General features: G+C 41.7%; 1 protein-coding gene across 6 annotated transcripts in view; it reads right to left on the reverse strand.

Moving 5' to 3' along the window:
• KCNS3 (potassium voltage-gated channel modifier subfamily S member 3) overlaps nt 1–18,440 on the reverse strand; it is a 190,646-nt gene that overhangs the window by 113,126 nt on the left and 59,080 nt on the right. Inside the window, exon 4 of one of the 6 annotated variants that reach the window (XR_011526678.1) lies at nt 679–1,007. The exons of the other annotated variants lie outside the window; for them this stretch is intronic. The gene's annotated coding sequence lies outside the window, so the exon portion shown is untranslated. Of the gene's footprint in view, nt 1–678; nt 1,008–18,440 lie in introns of those variants that run through there. 6 annotated transcript variants of the gene reach the window in all.

Genomic DNA, 18,440 nt, shown 5'->3' on the forward strand with positions numbered 1-18,440 from the left:
ACCTATTCCCTTTTGTGTAGCAACACCACCACTGAACAAATTTAGGTCTTCATCATCTTGCTCTGGAATGACTTCCCCATTCTCCTTAAGTGGTCTGCCTGCTTCTGAATATACACTCCTTCACAGCAAACAGAATGATTTGTCCTGAACAGTGCTGCTCAAAGTGTGGCCCTCAGATGAGTGAACAGTTTTCTGGACATGTCAAAATAAGAAGCTCGTGCCAGAATATGAATCAACTCCATCCCTAGGCATGCTATTTAGTTTAGCTGACTTGTTTTACTAGCAAGACGTTCTCCATGAAAGAAGCAGGGTATTGATTTACATTCTGCCACAAGCTTCTCACATCACTGCAGATCAGCACTTTGCATACTACTGATCTCCAAAAGTCCAGGTCCCCAACATTGCGTAAGACTCTCCAAGGTCTGACATCCACTTCCTTCTCCAGTCGCATGTGTCACCATGTTCAACCTCATCTTTTCTGCTCCAGCAACATTGACCTGCCTCTCATCCTCCCCCTCTCCCCACCCAAAATTACCCTCCCCAACCACACCCACACTTGCAAGAAATACACAATGATGGGTTTCCTCTAGAAAGTCTTTCTGTCACTGTCGTCATCCCCATCTTACTCCTTGCTCTGCTTCCATTGTGTCTTATACATCTCATTTGCTATACTGATCATAGTGTTTCATAATCATTTATTTATATGCTTCTCCCAACTAAAATATTAACTCCTTGAAGACAAGACCTGTATGTTACTCATCTCCATTAGTCAAAGTACACAATATAGCTGCTGCAGTAATACACAAACTCTGAATTCTCATTAGCTTAAAAACAGTAAAGTTCATTTCTTGATCACAGAGTCCCATGCAGACGTTTCTAGGCAGACAGTTATCCTGGGTGGCTCCTCTCCTCAACATGGTAATTCAGGCTCCAGCCTTTTTTTATCTGATGATGGAGCTAACTCCTTGGGCTGTGGCGTTCTTTTCTGGATCTTATTCAGTTTTCAGCTGGAGATAATGAAAGAGAGAGCGAGTAAGAGCATGCAGGATATTTTAGGAGGCAAGCCTGGATGTGCCTTACATTACTTTTGCTCAAATCCATTAGCCAGAACCTAGGCATGTGGTCTCACCTGACTTCAAGTGGACTAAAAAAGACAGCTACCTGTGGGCCCAGGAGGAAAAGGAAACCACTATATGAGCAATCAAAAGTGCCTAAGCCTCACCATCCATGAACTTCCTGCATTTATCACAGTGCTAGGCACACGACTTTGGGTAATCACAAAACATTCCCTGAGTGAATAAATGACTGTCTTCTCACTTTTAGACAAGTCTTCATTCCATTATACACCAGGACTAGAAAGGAAGATGGATATTGATTGAGTGAATGAATAAAGGAATGCTGCCTTCAGCTTGGGAGAATGGAAGCTTCTAGAGGCAGTGGCAGGTACCAGAGCAGAGAAGGAGGGTGAGCTATCTCGGGGAGGGGTTTCTGGAAGCCATGTTCAGACTTCTTGGGCAGATGGACCTGCCTGAGTCTCCTTCAAGAGGCATCTGCTCTGCTTGCCTTGCCATTTCAGGCAACAACTCAACTGCTTGATGAAGAACTTTCAAAAGCCCTCCCTCACTTATCTTTCTATTTACATTTTTCATTTCCAGCAGCTTAAAGGAGAAAAGTAAAGAGGGTTGCATTCCACTTAAAATGATCCCACATTCTTTCTGTGTGTTTCAATTCCTGGGAAAAATCTTTAAAGGTTACATTTGAGCTCAAGTAACTTACTCATTTTTTAATTTAAACCATTACCCCCAAATCTCTTGATCTTAGACTTAAATGGCACTCTTTAAACAAAACATAAATTCAGGGCTCAAACAGCTTAACTAGTGTCCTTTTAAAGGAATAGCATTTAATAGTAAGAGTTGTTAAATAGTCAATCCACAGTTCAGAAAGCTATTAATAGAAGATGATGTAAGATGGATCCAAAGCACATCACAGTCTTGGGGTAGGAAACAACCCATTTTAAACCCTTCCTTGGAAACACTCATGTCCTGCTCTCAGACATGGAATCAAAATGTTCCACTCTGTCTGATCCCTAGTTGAAGAAAATTATGAGTTTAAGTGATTTGTAACCTGACGAATACAACATAATGAAACATCCAATCAAATAACGTCCATTGGATAGTTTTTAGAAGCAGAGAAACTTTAATTACAAGACCCCAATTTTGCAGAAATGCAAACTTTTAAAACTATGGGGTATAGAATCGTATTTCCCAGATTCACAAAGGACACGCAAGTTAAGCTGGTCCATCTACAAATTCCGAAATTCTCCCTTCCACTTCCACACACTGGTTTCAGGCTCAGATTGCAGACCCTCGTCTTTGACATTACATCTCAACTGCCTTTTAATTTCAGCAGAAGCTAATGAAACAAAGAATCGTACCAAACTATTTGCTTCCAGTCCTCCGTCTGGCCCCAGGTGATGAGCTGGGAGTTAGTCTCCCATTATGTTACCAGTGGTCCACCCTGCTCTCTGGAAACCAATATTTACATAGTCATTTCTACACACTCTTCTCTAATTCATTGGTTTCTTCAGTACATATATGAGTGCTGATTACGTGTGGGGTACTGGGCTAGCATCCCTGAAATTGCTGTAAAGCAGAAAACACACCTTAAAGAGTTTACAATCTGGTAAGAAAAAAAGACATAAGCACCAATAATTAAAATTCAAAAATGTTTACTGTACATCAGTACTGTATCATGCCAAGTTTTGTGCTAAGCCCTGAGGACTAAAGATAGAAAAGATTGAGGTAGACCGACATAATAATAATCACATGGATAAAATTTATGTGAATAAATGCACTGGGAGGGTATATATGATGATGACAATGGTAGTGGTAGTAATAAATTATAATATAAATAATAAATAATTAACACGTTAAGTTACTATGTGATTCCAGGAAAAACTTCTAAGAATTTTATTCTCATTATAATTTTATAAGTGATATTATTATCCCCATGAGACAACTGAGGAAATTCAAGCACGGAGAGGTTAAGCAGCTTGTCTAAAGTCATCGAGCATTAAGCGGTGGAGACAGGAGTCAGACTTGGTATTCTGACGCCAGAACAACATCACAGATGAGAAAACCATTACTTCTGCTTGGGATGTGACTGAGAGTGGAATCAGAGAATTGTCCATAGGAGAGATGACATTTTGCCAATTCTTGAAGATGAGTATAGGAAGGTAGAGAAAGAAGAAAATTGGGCTTCCCTGGGAAAGGAAACAGCACACACAAAGGCACAAGGCAGGAAAGAACGTGTCACATTCATAGACTGGCTGCTTAGGGATGCCAGGAGCACAGAGATAGGATACGTACAAGAGACAATGTAGAAAGACAGAGTGGAAGAGACAGGCAGGGTTCCAAATCTGTCTCTGCCATATTTAGGAGCATGGACTTTATCTCACAGGTGATGGGGAGCGATGCCCCAAGGAAGGGTCTCTAACAAAAGCATTGGCCTCCCTTTCAAGCCCTGTTCTCATTTATGCCCAGCTGCTGGTGATAGTAGTTTTAGTATTTGACCAGTTCCTTCCTCTCTGTACCATGTGAATTACCTGTTATTCTTTAAGAGTTTGTTGGAAACAAGTCATAATCTCAAATACCTGCCCCTTTTAAACAAGCTGCAAGTTTTTATTTTAAATCAAAATTCTTCAATGTTTAAAGTAACTAAGACAGCTGTACTTGAAAAAGGCACTTTACAAAGCACCTTTAAAGTACAACAAATTCAAGACCTAAGCAATTCAACAGAAGCCCTTGAAAGGAACAGTATTTAATGGCTACAAACACTTAGAAAAGCAATCCAAAGTCAGAATGTGAATATAGGTGTGCCAGGCAAAGTTAATGTCCAACTGCAGCTGCACGAACAACCCCAGTGCTCCTTCTTCTGTCTTGGATGCTTCATCTTTCCAGGCCTAGCACCCCATCCCCAGAGTCCAAGATCTGGACTCGCTCCATTGGTCTTACTGTGCATGGACTTATAGTGCCGAACCTTGGAGATTCCGATCAGGCTTTGAGTGCCTTCAAATTATGATTTCTACAGTCCTGGGAGGCTGCCACGCAAATGGTCACCAGTCATTTCTGTATCGGTCAAAGCAATTGTCAAATGTGATGCAATTTCTCTTTAATCTCTAGCAAAAGAAGAAGGAGAGAGTGATGCCATCTTTGGTGGACCAAGGGGGTGGGGAGAGACAAGCAGTTTGCCCCTGGAGCAGACAGTAAGAGCATGCTCTGTCATGGAGAATTTAAAAACAATAACAAAACCAAGTATTACCATGTGCTGGAAATTTTAATCATGATAGTGATTAAAACGGTGCTCTGTATCAGGGCAGGCACTCCCACCACAACCCTGCTCCGTGGTATGTCACTGTTGATGGCCGGATTCCATTTGGGATTTGGCTGTTGCCTTTGCCACTTCAGCATCACATGTGGGCTTGGGCAGAGATGATCAGGGCATCCAGGAGGACAACCGTGTTCTCCATCTTCTGCTGAGAAATCTTCCTCTTAACTCCTTGAGGAAAAATCAGTTTTGTTTACTGGATTACAAAGACCATTTACTCGAGGAAGAGTGGAAGTGCCATCTTGAGTGGTCAAATGGGTAAATGGCTCATAGATGTGTGTATGTGCCCTTGTGTCAAACTCGACTAACAGGGCGTGGATGGTCCATATCATTAAAGAGGATTTTAGAACAATGATTGACACGGTCACATTTGTGTTTCACAGAAATTATTCCAATGGGTGGTAGTGGAGGATAAACTAGGCAAGAATCTATTGGGAAATGCCAAAAGTATGAGACTATTTGATTGGACAGAGAAAAAATTCACATGAAACATCACATGGCACTTTCAACTGTAACCCTATTAAAGCTGTGAACCACACGGGCCAGTCCATAAGAAGTGCCATGTGGAGGTCAACCTGCAAAAAAATAACCTTAAAGTAATTCCACTCTTTCCTTGTGTCATAACTCCCAAACTTTTTCTCTGCTCCACAACTTTTCCATAGTCGTCTCTCTCAGGAGCTTCTCATTTGAAAATAGCCCATAGAAAAACCTTCCTCTCCATGCTCCTTGTACTCTCCTTCTCCTCTCCTGCCTTCCCTGCCATAGATTTTTAGTCTGAAGAATAACTATTTCAAAACAGACTGGGAGTGGATGGGACATTTGGCTGCCAACTACAGATTCTCTGTGGCAGGGGAAAAGTTTAAACTCTCTCAAGTTAATAATTTTCACCCAATCACGCATCTTTACTCAACTGCATAGCAGAAAAAGCAAGTGCAGCAGGAATTCTGAAGACAAAATACCAATGTAACCTAAAATACTTACAGACTTGTACTTATTTATACTTTAATCAAATTTTCCCCAGCTAGAAATACTTTGTGTGTATAGTACATACACAGTCACTTTATTTCTGCTGGATTGAATGCTCAAATATCAAATAATTCCTTATTTCTTGTACTGGACTACAAAATAAAAATACCAATTTGTCTTAATAACAGAAAGCAAAAAATTACTTTCATTCATCACTTAGACTAAGACTAAATAAAAATATATTTATTCATCTTTTGCCATGTATTATTCTATTTAATACTCACAAAAGGTAACTAGAATCATCTTTACTTGCAGATAAAGAAATTGAGGTCCTGAGAAACTGAGTTAAGGTCACTAGACTTGAAAAGTGAGTGATGAGATAGCAGCTGAGGTCTTTTTTTTTTTTTTTTTTTGAGGAAGATTAGCCTTGAGCTAACTACTGCCAGTCCTCCTCTTTTTGCTGAGGAAAACTGGCCCTGAGCTAACATCCTTGCCCATCTTCCTCTACTTTATGTGTCGGATGCCTACCACAGCATGGCGTGCCAAGCTGTGCCATGTCCACACCCGGGATCTGAACTGGCGAACCCCGGGCCACCGAGAAGCGGAACGTGTGCACCTAACCGCTGCGCCACTGGGCCGGCCTCACAGCTGAGGTCTTCTGAAGGCAGATTGCAAGCTCTGTGGACCCAGAGAACTTACAGTGTGGTTTTCTATGTTCCAATCACCTAGCCTCAATTCACACACTAGAAAAGCACTCATGAAGTACCAATCACATAACATCAGCAAGAGCAGAGAGCTTTCCGTGGATGCTCTTCCCATAAAGGGAGTGGACCCTTCATCAGGGAACTGGGCTTAGGGCATTTATCTACTGACATCCTTTTAAGCATCTTTTTGGTCTCTGTCTCAATGGCACCAAGGGCCTTTCTTTACAAGTTTAAGTTTTCCTATCAAGAATTACAAGAGGAGACTTTGCAGCCTTGTTCAAACTTTACAAGAGAATTCCTGGGAGAAACCAAAAAATGAGCATTGCTCCTACTGATTATTCTTCAGAGGACGTACAGATAAATAGTCTTACTAGCTCCAACAGCCAGATGCAGCCCAGACCTGCTACTGTCTATTCTTTTATTCAACACTTAGAAAAGCTTACGTAGTTTTAATAGGGAACAAAACATGCTGCATTCAAAAGCTCACTTCAGGGCGTGCCAAATAGCGAACAGACTGCTTTAAATATTTAGAGTAGAGTTGGGACACTAGACTCACAAGAAGTTTGTCAAATGCATCATCATCTGTCTGTGGCGAGCAGCAGCCAATTGAGAACAGGAAGCAATTTTTCAATTAACTCGTCACCCAATGCATGCTTGAGCCTTCTTAGCAATAATCACTCAAAAATAAATATCATTTGCCTTAATGGGCCAGATGTCGTTGAAGCCTATTTGGAACCAATGCTACTGTCTATCGATGCAACCACATCCTTGTGGGTGACAGTGTCCCTGCAGCCACTGGCCTCACCCACCTGGGCACTCACTTGGTAATATCCAGCATACATGGAATCGGGGCTCAGAAGAACAAGGACTTCAGTAGTTCACTGGCAGAAAAAGATTCTAGGGTGGAGAAAGGAGAAGATATGGGGCAGGCAGAGTTCAGGAAAGAGAGTAAACACTTTGATTCTAAGGAAGCCTCACTCCCCAGGAATCACTCCATAATGGACTAACAGAGGCAAAGGAGTGACACAGAGATAGAAAGTCGGCTCCAGAAATACCAACATGTCAATGCTGCGCTTCCTCTGAGCGGCTCCTCTGCCTCAGTTCCCAGAGCAAAGCAAAACCTTCCAAACTGTCGTCCACTCCACCCTACAGATTTCATAGGTATGCAAATTCAAGATCACCTTTAAAAAGAGAAATATTATATAAACTCCCTTTAGGGTGGCCATGCCAAAATGAACAACTCCATGATGGATGTGGCCTGTCACACCTCGGCAAGTTTTCCCTGGTGCGTCAGGTTGGCCGAGCACTGGTATATGGACGGAACTAATCTGTGGTTACTTTCATCTTCTTCCTTTCCAGTCTTATCTCTGCTTTCTGCTTAAGGAAGAGGGCTTGCACTCTGAAAGAACTGATACTGTTGGAGCCTAGTAAGAATTCAAATAATTAGGGGGAAAGATCGCTAAACTTTATATGGCAACACTATGGGCTTAACTTCATCCTTTTCACTGCAGGACCTCAGAATAAAGTGCTGTATTTCATCTGGCTGCTTTAGGATGTTGAAAGTGCAATAGAGAGAAAGAAAGCAGAGTGAGGGACTAGCGCATCCCCCTTCCCCCGTTCTCCCACCCACTTCCACTGCTCAGAGGCAGCCACTTGCCATTCTTAGCTGCCTCATGTATTTGATACCATACTTTACTGAACAGCATGCTTATACAGCTGCTTCCTGATTATTTGTCAGTTTTAGACATTATCTACTGACTTATCACCATGGAGAATGAAAAGTTTACTCTATCTTAAACTAGCACCAGGTGCACACACACACATCCTCTTTCCATGCTCCTAATATTTTTTTTATCACATCTTCAGTTAAACTGATATTCAATATTGACGTTATTATGACTATGGAAATATTATTCACAGCTAAGACATACAGTACATTGTGAACTTATTTCCTTTCTCACAGAACGTTTTTCCTGGAAAAAAATAAATGCCTCAGTTTTTTATTGTCTTAGCTTTTTGTGTACCTATCATACAATTTTCCCCAAGTGCTCCAAGCATGAGGTGAAATCCTCTCAATGTCAAATGCATCAGGTAATCCATCAGCTTCCTTTCCCACGCAAACACCCTTTGGAGACATCCCTCTGGAGACAGGAATACCTAGCTCCTGCTCCTTTCTGGGCTGGCTGCTGTCCCACCTGCTGCCTGATGTGCATCCTGGAATTTCCCTATATCAACATTCCAGAAACACCCTTCACCTCTATTACTGTAGAATCCTGTTTTCTGGATCATCTATATTTCTGACTCATGGTTCACTCTCTCATTTTTATGAGGCATATCTTTATGTAACTTCCTACTAAAGGGTGCATAGGAAACAAAAGTATAAGGCCTTTCATGTTTAAAATTATCTTTCCTTTGCTCTATTTTTTTATATATAGATTGGCACCTGAGCTAACATCTGTTGCCACTCTTCTTTTTTTTCTTCTCCCCAAAACCCCCCAGTACATAGTTGTATATTCTAATTGTAGGTCCTTCTAGTTGTGCTATGTGGGATGCCACCTCAGCATGGCCCAACGAGCGGTGCCGTGTCTGCACCCAGGATCTGAATTGGCAAAACCCTGGGCCGCTGAAGTGGAGCGCGTGAACCCAACCACTCATCCAAGGGGCGGGATTCAAAATCAATTTTCTTGAAATTTTTTCTTTGACAATTTCCTCTCCTACATTTTCCCTTCTATACATTCTAAAAAGAACGTCTGTACTTTAGGTGTCAGAGACTCTAGACTAGTTTCCTAATCATCTTCTCTTTTCTCTCTTATTTTCCAACCTTTTGTTTTATTTCCCAGGATATTTCCTTAAGTTAACCTTCCAGTCTTTCCACTGAATTGTTAAGAATTTGCCCACCATATTTCAATTTCTTTTATCAGAAGACACTACACAATATGTGTGAAAATTCCACTTGGAAGTTACAACGAAAAGTGATTGCCAAATTTTCGCTTTCAGTTGAGAAGAAGAATTACAAAGATGTGTTCTAATAATTAAAGAGTATTTCCAGTAGTAAGTGATTAGTCTATCATCATCAGAGAATGTTTTGATGCAATAGAGTTTTCTAGATAACTGACTTTAAAAACCAACATAAAAAATGACACATGTTGACCCAAAATTTGTTTATTCGAAAAACAGTCATTTCTTTATGAAGAGTATTATGCTAATTACCACAAAGACTACAGAAATTGCAATGAGGTGCTCCCCTCATGGCTGAGTGGTTAAGTTTGTGCACCCCGCTTCAGTGGCCTGGGATTTCACCAGTTTGGATCCTGGGCCCGGATCTAGCACTGCTCATCAAGCCAAGCTGAGGCAGTGTCCCACACAGCACAACCAGAAGAACCCAAAACTAGAATATACAGCTATGTACTCGGGGGCCTTGGGGAGAAGACGAAGGAAAAAAAAGAAGATTGGCAACAAATGTTAACTCAGGGCCAATCTTTGGGGAAAAAAAACTTTAAAGAGAAATTGCAACACATTTATTTATATAAAGCAATATTAGGTGACTTAGTAAACATAGAAATCAATACATGATCTTTGCCTGACAGGGGCTAAGAGACATTGGGGAACTATATTGTTCTTACTCTTGCTTAAATATAAATGTATGGTATCCACCATTTCTCCAAATTTCCCTTAGTTGTAGGAACACTCAGATTTTATAGTTCTTTCAATCAGTCAGCCAATCTGCAACAAACTTTTGTGTGTCAGGTATACACCAGGTAATGAAAATATAAAGTTGAGTAAAAGAAGGGGCCTGCTTCCAGAGATCTCATATAATTTAGAGGGTAACAGGCTAGTTTAAAAAAAAAAAAGAAATATACAAATACTTACACACACGGAGCCCACAGGTTTAACTGTGGACGGGCGGAGACTTCAGAGAAAAGCAGTCTCAGTTTAGCAAACTGAAGATCAAACTCTAACTGAAAGTGTCTGTTATTTTGATTTGTTTTGTAGCCAGAGGTGGAATAAGAGGGAGATGGCTCTGCTGATCAGAAAGGTACTATAATGGACTTCCAGTTCTCGTGTTCAGAAGGGTTCCCGTACATGACCCTGAAGGCAAGAAGATGGAAAGAGAAAGGTAGAGAACTGCCTGCCCCATGGGCCAGGGAAAGGATTGCAAATTATAGCATTCTTAGGAAAACAGTTCTCATCCTAAACCTGGAATTAGTTTGAACTGCCTGCAAGCAAGTTTGTATGTTCTTGGGAGAGAGGTTGGTGTGCATCCAAACACGGATTAGTGGATTTGTAGATTTGAGCTGTCCTCCTCAGGTGGCTAGAAGGCCACAGGAAGAGCAAGCCCGTATCTTCATCTCACGTTAGTAGAGACCTCAAAGCCAACCTGGTTTGCCAAGACCTTCTCTCCCTCACACAACCAAATTTGGGAAATGTATCATTATGAATCATATTGCCCCATGGATGGGCTGTGTAAGAGGATGTTAGGGACTGCAAGTTTGCGTTCCCCGGAAATTCATATAATGAGGCCCTAACCCCCAGTGGGATGATATTAGGAAGTGGGGCTTTGGGAGCTAATTAGGTTTAGACGATATCATGAGGGTGGAGCCTCCATTATGGGATCAGTGTCTTTATAAAAAGAGAGACTAGAGTCTGCTCTCTTTGCCATGTGAAGACACAAGAAGAAAATGGCTGCCAGCGAACCAGGAAAAGAGCTCTCCCCAGACACTGGGTCTGCTGGCACCTTGACCTTGGACTCTCTGGCCACCAGAATGATGAGAAATAAACGTCTGATGTTTAAGGCACCAAGTCTAGGGTATTTTGTTGTAGCAACCCAAATTGCCCAAGAAAGAGATCTATAGAACAGATGCTTGGACAAAGTCAACTTCTGTGAGCAAGGAATGGTGGTTTTCTTAAAGCAGGGAGAGATTTATACTGGACAACGTTGAAGAAGGGCATTCTCTGTGAAAAAGGAAACGAGACAAGAACAGTGAAACAAAGCGTGGGGTGCCTCATGATGGGAGCTCTGTGAAGGAATTAACATTTTTCTTCTCCTGTTGGGTGATGGACACAGTGATATTTAACATCCAGCTTTAATATTTCTCACTATGTTCTCGTTATCCCAAATGTTTGTAAAATCTGTTACATTATAGCTTGACATTGATGTTGTTGTGGGAAATAAAAAGACAGAGTAATAAAGAAAAGAGCATCTTACACAGTGGGGCCAGCATCCAGGTGGCAGCAAGGTAGTGAGGGAGAAAAGAGATCCAAGGGGTCCAAGAGGAGAAGCAGAAAATGGCTGCAGAACATTGTGACCACTAAGAAGCAGGTGAAAATAACAGCTCAGGAACAGACACTATTTCCAAACGCACCAGAGAGAAGTGATTCAAGAGTTTAGGTCACCCAAGGAACCACGAATCGTTGAATAGTGAGATCAGAGCCATGACAGAGGTCTCATGGAGTGAAATAGAAACACAGAAGAAGCATACCTAATACAGGCTAAGGGGCAGGGAGTGGCTAGGAAAAATTCCCTGGAATTTTTGACACATGAGCTGTGTTTTGAAGGATGAATAGGAGTTAGCCAGAAGGTGGAGGCAGATCAATCTATCATTCTATGCAATAAAAGCAGGTATTTGTAGATTGATAATTTCATCTCCATCACCAATCAAACGTTCTCTCTGTAATTCTAGAACATACATGCCTTGAAGTCCATAGGAAGCAATTACCACCTGGTGCCATGTGATAACTAACTTCTCCCACCATATTTCTGTTTGAATGCTGTGCCAAAACATTCCTAGATCTTTGTTTGCATATACTCATAAACTCTGCCTCACAAGAGGACACTGAAATTTTGGGGGGCAGATAGCCCAAAATATTCTTATGTTAACTTTTTAGATGATCAGAAATTAAACATAAACTTTAAATCTCATTTATCGTTGTATAAGAGCTATAAGCACAAGGAATTTATGTCAATTTTGATGCTTTTAGGTATTCAAATAACTTTAAAATAAAAATTTAACTGGGGTCCTTGAGAATGTTTGTCCTTTAAAAGGGGTCTGTATACTGTTCTATTTGAGAAACTCTGCTCCAGTCTGCTTTGGATATTGAAAAGTTGTCTGTGGATTGTTCAAGAACTAAAGACTTCCTTAAAAGACACACGCCTCGCTCTCCCACTCAGCTTCCCCCCGTAGCCTCTGGATCATCTTTTCTTCTTATGTCCCAGCTTACACTCCATGCTGTGGTCTAAGAAAACTGAGATGGTGTTGTCTCAGTGTGGGTCCACATGGAAAAAGGAGAAAAAGAAGGAGGAAGAGGCTAAGGAGGAGGAGGAGGCAGCCTTCCGCAGTCTGTGATGGAAGAGGCTAATCCCTCAGAATAAGACAGTTGTCATCAGCGCGCCAAATCCCCAGGGCACAAAAATTCATGTTTCGGTGATTTGTACAGAATTACACAATTGACTTTAAAAAAAGAATATCATTAATTCAAACTTGGATAATTATACCGTACAATAAAAGGCAGACAAATATAGTGGGAAGATTATTAGTTTTAGAGTTAAGTGATGTCAGTTCAAGTCCAGGTTCTGCCATTTAACTGTGCATTTTGGGCAAGCCACAACCTCTCTGAACCTTAGCTTCCTTATGCATAAAATGGAATAATAATCTTGATGTTATCTATTCTCAAGGATTTTTGAGAGAATTACATGAGACAATAAAATGTAAAAAGTACTTTGCAAGTTATAAAGTGCTCTACACATTTGCATGTGTGACTAACAAAGGGCGGGGCTAGGTTAGGTGGACCAGGCACTCCCGCTCCGTGCCCCTGGGGCCTGACTTGCACCATCAAGCGTCCACCCAGTGCCACTGGCGGGGTGAGCCTGGGCTGGTGTTGCTGACTCCACAGTCTGTTCAGCTGCAGGGCTCATGGCCTGGGATGACGACTCAGGGCGCAGCTGAAGCATTTTCAAATGCACATCCATCTCCAAATGCAATCTGAACTGGCCACCTAATTCTTTTATCTCTCTGTTTGGAGCATGCTAGGAATGGTAATTATGAAATTTTAAAAGATTCATTGGCACTATTAAAATAAAATTCATCTTCAGAACAAAGAAGACTTGCTCGCTTTGGCATACAAATAAAACCTGCACAAAAGCCTGGGATGACTTCCATTTTCCTCCTTGGCAGAGTTTCTGCCCTGTAGAAATAAAAGTAATTCTGAGAGGTGGCATGCTTTGCAACTTTATCCTTCTTTATTGGAAACAGCCTGAGTACTGTGGAGGGAATATACAGGGGAAATGCTATGTTGAGAATTAGTAGTGCTTGTCAAAACAATAACAATCATTTGCTCAATGTCTGCCATGTACTAGGTGCTTTTTCTGTTACGTCATTGAATGTGGACAATAATTCTGTGAAAAGTATTGCCATCCATGCAAAAGAAGGCTGGGTATGGAGAGATGAATTCATTTATTCAAGGAAACACAGAGCTGAGACGGAATTCATACACCGGTGTGACTCCAAGCCTCTGCTCTTTTCAAAACACAAATAGAAGCTTCTCTCATAAAGATAGGAGGGGATTCCCCACCTGGTGCCAGGGATACGAGTCCTAAAGTTTCAGAAAGAGAGGAAGCTGGGTTTGTTCTGAGGCTTCCTGCATAGACCAATCTTGTAAGAACTGGCGAATGAGGCTTCTTTTGAAATGACTTCTGTGCACAGGAAGACATTATAGAGCTTAAGTGGGAACAATGAAAGGATGCTCTGATTTCTAGAACAGAGATAAAGTGCCTGCACTGATGGAAGGGCACCCCGTCATTTTTACCCATAAGCATGGGCAGAGCCAGGCCTCACCAAGGTGGCAGAGTTGGCCAAGCTGGTCTCCCTCAGCTGGGTAGTGTGCTTTGAAAAAGAGCTCAAGACTTGGGGTCAGACAGATTCAAACCCCCAGCTCCACTATTTATTACACTTGGGACCTTCAGAAAAGCACGTAACCTCTCTGAGCCTTAACAGGCTTACTGGGGTGATCAAATGACACATCAGCCTCAACATGGTATCGAGCTCATGTGGGTACTCAGAGAAGGAGGCCCCATGCCAATGCACCCACCATGAAAGGAGGGACACCGTGACTGCGTTGGGCCCACGCTGCCCCTGCATTGACGCCAGGAAGCCGGCAGCAGAGTGAACACAAATTTAGGGAAGTCGCATGATCAAAACATTCCCCACACACCCATTAATTCACCCCCTCTCCACAGGATCAAGGATTTACTATTTTAGTGAGATATCGCTGAAGCTCAAAGCCAAGCTCTGGCAAAATGATTCAGAATAGCAAATAAAAAGCAGCTAATCCCTATTTTACTAGAAAACATAAATTAGAAATGATAAAAATGTTAGGAGACACCCAAGTCATCTTAAGGACTCTGATTCATTTGTCAACTTTACAATCTTTTAAAAGAGGACCACATTTGTGAGCAAGTTGTCCAGGAGAGAGAACTGATTCCCCATCTTACGCATTTCGTAGCTTTTCTATTTGTAGGACTGAAAACGCCACAGAAAGAGAGGGTTGCATATTGTCTTCATAGTTCAAGGCATTTGAATATACAATACAAACAACCAGTGACTGGGAAAGGACAGTAAATCTCTCACACATATGAGATGAGACTTTAAAATAATGGAACTGTTTTCAAGGACATCCTTCACAGACTTAATTTGAACATTAGACAGCAGTAGTCTGGGCAGGTGGGCTGTCCTCACTTCTCTTCCTACAGGAGTGTACTGGTTCTCAGAGTCTCAGCAAGGATGTGGCTGATGACGGTCCACCCTCTCTCTCCACTCTCCGTTCCCATGGATGAGACCGCTGACCATCCTCCTACAAGGTCAGCCCTAGACTGACCAGGATGCACTGGATCTGAGGAGGAGGCAGTTAGGCAGCTGTGGCCCTTCACTGCTGGTCCAGCCCTGAACACATGCCCCACATAAGGTGATGAGAAATCTGTTTTTCTGTTGTTGTTTTAATTTTTTATTTTGATGTAATTTTAGACTTACAGAAAGGTTGTAGAAAGAGTACAGAATAGTACCCTCCACCCAGCTTGCCCTAATGTTAACATCTTACATAACCATAGTAAAATCATAAATCCAGGAAATTCACATTAGTACAATACTATGAACTAAACCACAGACTGATATTTTGCGATTACAGACCATGCTGCAGCAAACAAACTGGTGCATACATACCTTCATATCGGTGAGAGAGACCTTCAAGGTAATTCCTTGAAGTCAGATTGCAGGGCGAAAGGTAAGTGCATATGTAGCTCCGTCAAGTGTTGCCAAATTCCTCTCCAGGTGAGTTGCACCGGTTTGCATTCCCACCAGCAATATATAATAGTACCTGTTTCCCCACAGATTTGCCATCAGGATGTGTTAAGCTTTTTAATCTTTGCAAATCTGATGGATGAGAAATGGTATCTTGTGATGTTTTAACTTTGGTTTCTCTAATTATGAGTAAGTTTGACCATTTTTCATATGTTTCATGGCAATCTGCTTTGCTTTCATCACTATCCCAAGGAAACACATGGGAGACAAACTTGGTTAAAGTACCCACCCAGCCCAGCCGGGTGTGGGCAGATAGTAAAGGTCACAGATGCTCTGGTCCAAAGGCTACGGACAGAGGCAGACATTGTCCCTCTGCTGGCTTTCCATCTCAGTGCCCTAGGAATGTCCCACTCTGCTAACAGATACCAGGAGCTGTCCTCTCCCCAAGAAATTGAACCCATAGGAAAATCAGGGGCTCAGGGTCGGTTGAGCCTCATACTACTTCCAAGCCCTGTGTTTTTGAGCAAATTCTTCACTTATCTTGGTCTCAGTTTCCTTATTTTTAAAATGGGAATAGAGGAAATCTATCTATTTCACAAGGCTGTCAAAAGATTAAATGAGTCAGTGGATACACACCTTCTCCCCAGTGTCTGACAGGGAAAGACCCTTAGTAAATGTTGGTTCTTCTGAATTTCCTTCCTCTCCCACATAGGCCATGGACACCTCTCCATTAACCGTAATGCCCCCTTGCCTTCAGACACCTAAGAGACATGGGTGCCCTTTGAAGAGGCTTGAAACCAGACATTGCTCCTTTGACCGTGGAGCAGGAAAACGAGATGGCTCTTGGATACTAGAATTTAGGTGCTGTATCATCAGATCAGGAAGATAATTAAGGTAGGTACGGGAGAGAATTGCCAGATTCAGCAAATAAAAATACAGGATGCCCAGTTAAATCTGGATTTCCCATCCTAGGTATGAAAGATATTCATATAGGATGCTCTCCTAAATTTAGAGACTTCATATTATTTTAAGCACATTCTTAAAATAAGATTATTTGGTAAGACTAGGGTTGCCAGGTAAAATACAGGACACTTAAATTTGAATTTGAGATAAACAATGATTTCTTGGTATGACTAGTTCCTACATATTGCAGGAGACATACTAACACAAAAAATTATTTGTTGTTGATTTGAAATTCAAATATTGCATGGGACATACTTACACTGAAAAAAAACTAGTTATCTGAAATGTAAATTTACCTGGTCCTCCTGTATTTTATCTGGCATCGCTAGTAGGAGACCTTCTAATCTCTTTGAAAATCACCTGCCTACTACCTACATGAAAGGGGGATGTCCCTTCATTGTCCACTCTGTGCAGATCACTGGACTAACAGGTGCCTGAGGATGCTGAAGAAGTAAATGAAGTAGGCAATGAAACCAAATAAAGAGAAACTTCCATGGATAAAATCCTGACGGTTGTATCACTTAGAATACTTTGGTTGCCGATGACAGAAACCCAGTTCAATATAGCATGCACAAAAGATGGACGGTATCTCCCCATGTAGTTGGAAGTGTAAGGGACAGAGCTGACATAGGTGTCTCAAGATAAAGGGCTCTGACGATGTCATTAAGAACATCTCTTTTTCTCCAACTCTCAGCTTTGCTTTTGTCTATTTTGGCTTCATTCTCAGGCAAGCTCTCCCCACGTGGTGGCAATGATGGCAACCAGCAGTTTCAGTTCCCACCATTCTTACAACTAATGAACCTATGAAGGGAAGGAGCTCCGCCTCTTTCCCACTTGTTTCTGCAAAATGTTCAGGGAGGATTCTTGAAGGGCTCAGGTGCTGCCCACTCCTGTGGCTGACTAGTGGAAGCATTAGCCCCATCAGAGAGCACAGAAATGGGTTTCCCAGAAGAAAGATGATCTTTGCCACCAAAGGAATTGGAGGAAGGAAAGTACATATAGAGTAACAAAAACTACAGTGACTATATCGCTCAATAAAAGTTTGTTCATCAGTCAAACCTCTAAGACCAAAAGAGGTTCTCTCTGTTAGCGCTGCAAGAACAGCAGAAGGAAGAAATCGAAGCAGGGATACGACAGATGCCTGGCGAGTGGCCTACAATTGTCTAAATAAAGCAGTTAGTACTAGTACAAGGCTGGGGAGAATAATGAAATAATGAGAGTAAAGTTCACCATCCTTTATCAGTCTACCTGATATGAGGATGAAACCCACATGGGAAAAATCCCCATGAATTATTAGGCACTAATAGAAAACACAGTGATCTCAGGGTTCCACCAAGGCCACTAAATGAAACATTATCACTGTCACACAGAAGGAGGGGACTGAAGTCAGACTTAAAACGCCAAGTGAGAAAGCTTTCCCATCCCTGTCTAAAGTCCTCCATAAGATGGCATCTCTCCCACAAACACATAGCTTGATAAACGTCAGCTTTGCTAAAGCTGCCTTCTCCCAATATAATAGTTGTGTCCTAGGGAGATTTTTCTGAATGGAAGAATTCGATAATTATTAAATGTTGCAAGCTTGAAATTACTTGCTTTAGTGGAAACATCATTTCCGGTGACCAGCCAGCCCTGAAATTAAACAAATAGCTTAAAATAATGGCTAAAAATGAGGGCCAGGAAGCTACTGAAGGGAGCATCTTAGATCTCGAAGGAAATGTTACTTGGAATTCACAGCAGAATCCAGCGAAGTGAACACTAACGTCTGATCCACAGACACCTCCTCTCCTGTGACTAGAGCATTGCACACAGAGAGAAAGTGTGGTGCGGAGGGCCGCAGGCAGGTGCACAGCGAAATTCAGGAACTCTCTGGTTCATCCCTGGTCTGCCTCCTAAATCCTTCTAAGTCTTCTGCGGCATCTCTGCCAATGAGGACTCAAATACCAGACCAAAAATAAGGAAATCTTCCTCCAGCTAACTGCTTATAAAAATGTAATATGGGAAATATTATATTTTATAATTAGAAGAATTATTAATGTGCCAATGAAGTGTAATATAGGAAAAAATGGGTGAAATCACATTTCAAGTTATCTCAGGAAAGCATTGCTCAAGGAATAATGCTTTTTCCCTTTGA

Source organism: Equus przewalskii, chromosome 14 (assembly GCF_037783145.1).
Source record: "Equus przewalskii isolate Varuska chromosome 14, EquPr2, whole genome shotgun sequence".
NCBI classification, from domain to species: domain Eukaryota; kingdom Metazoa; phylum Chordata; class Mammalia; order Perissodactyla; family Equidae; genus Equus; species Equus przewalskii.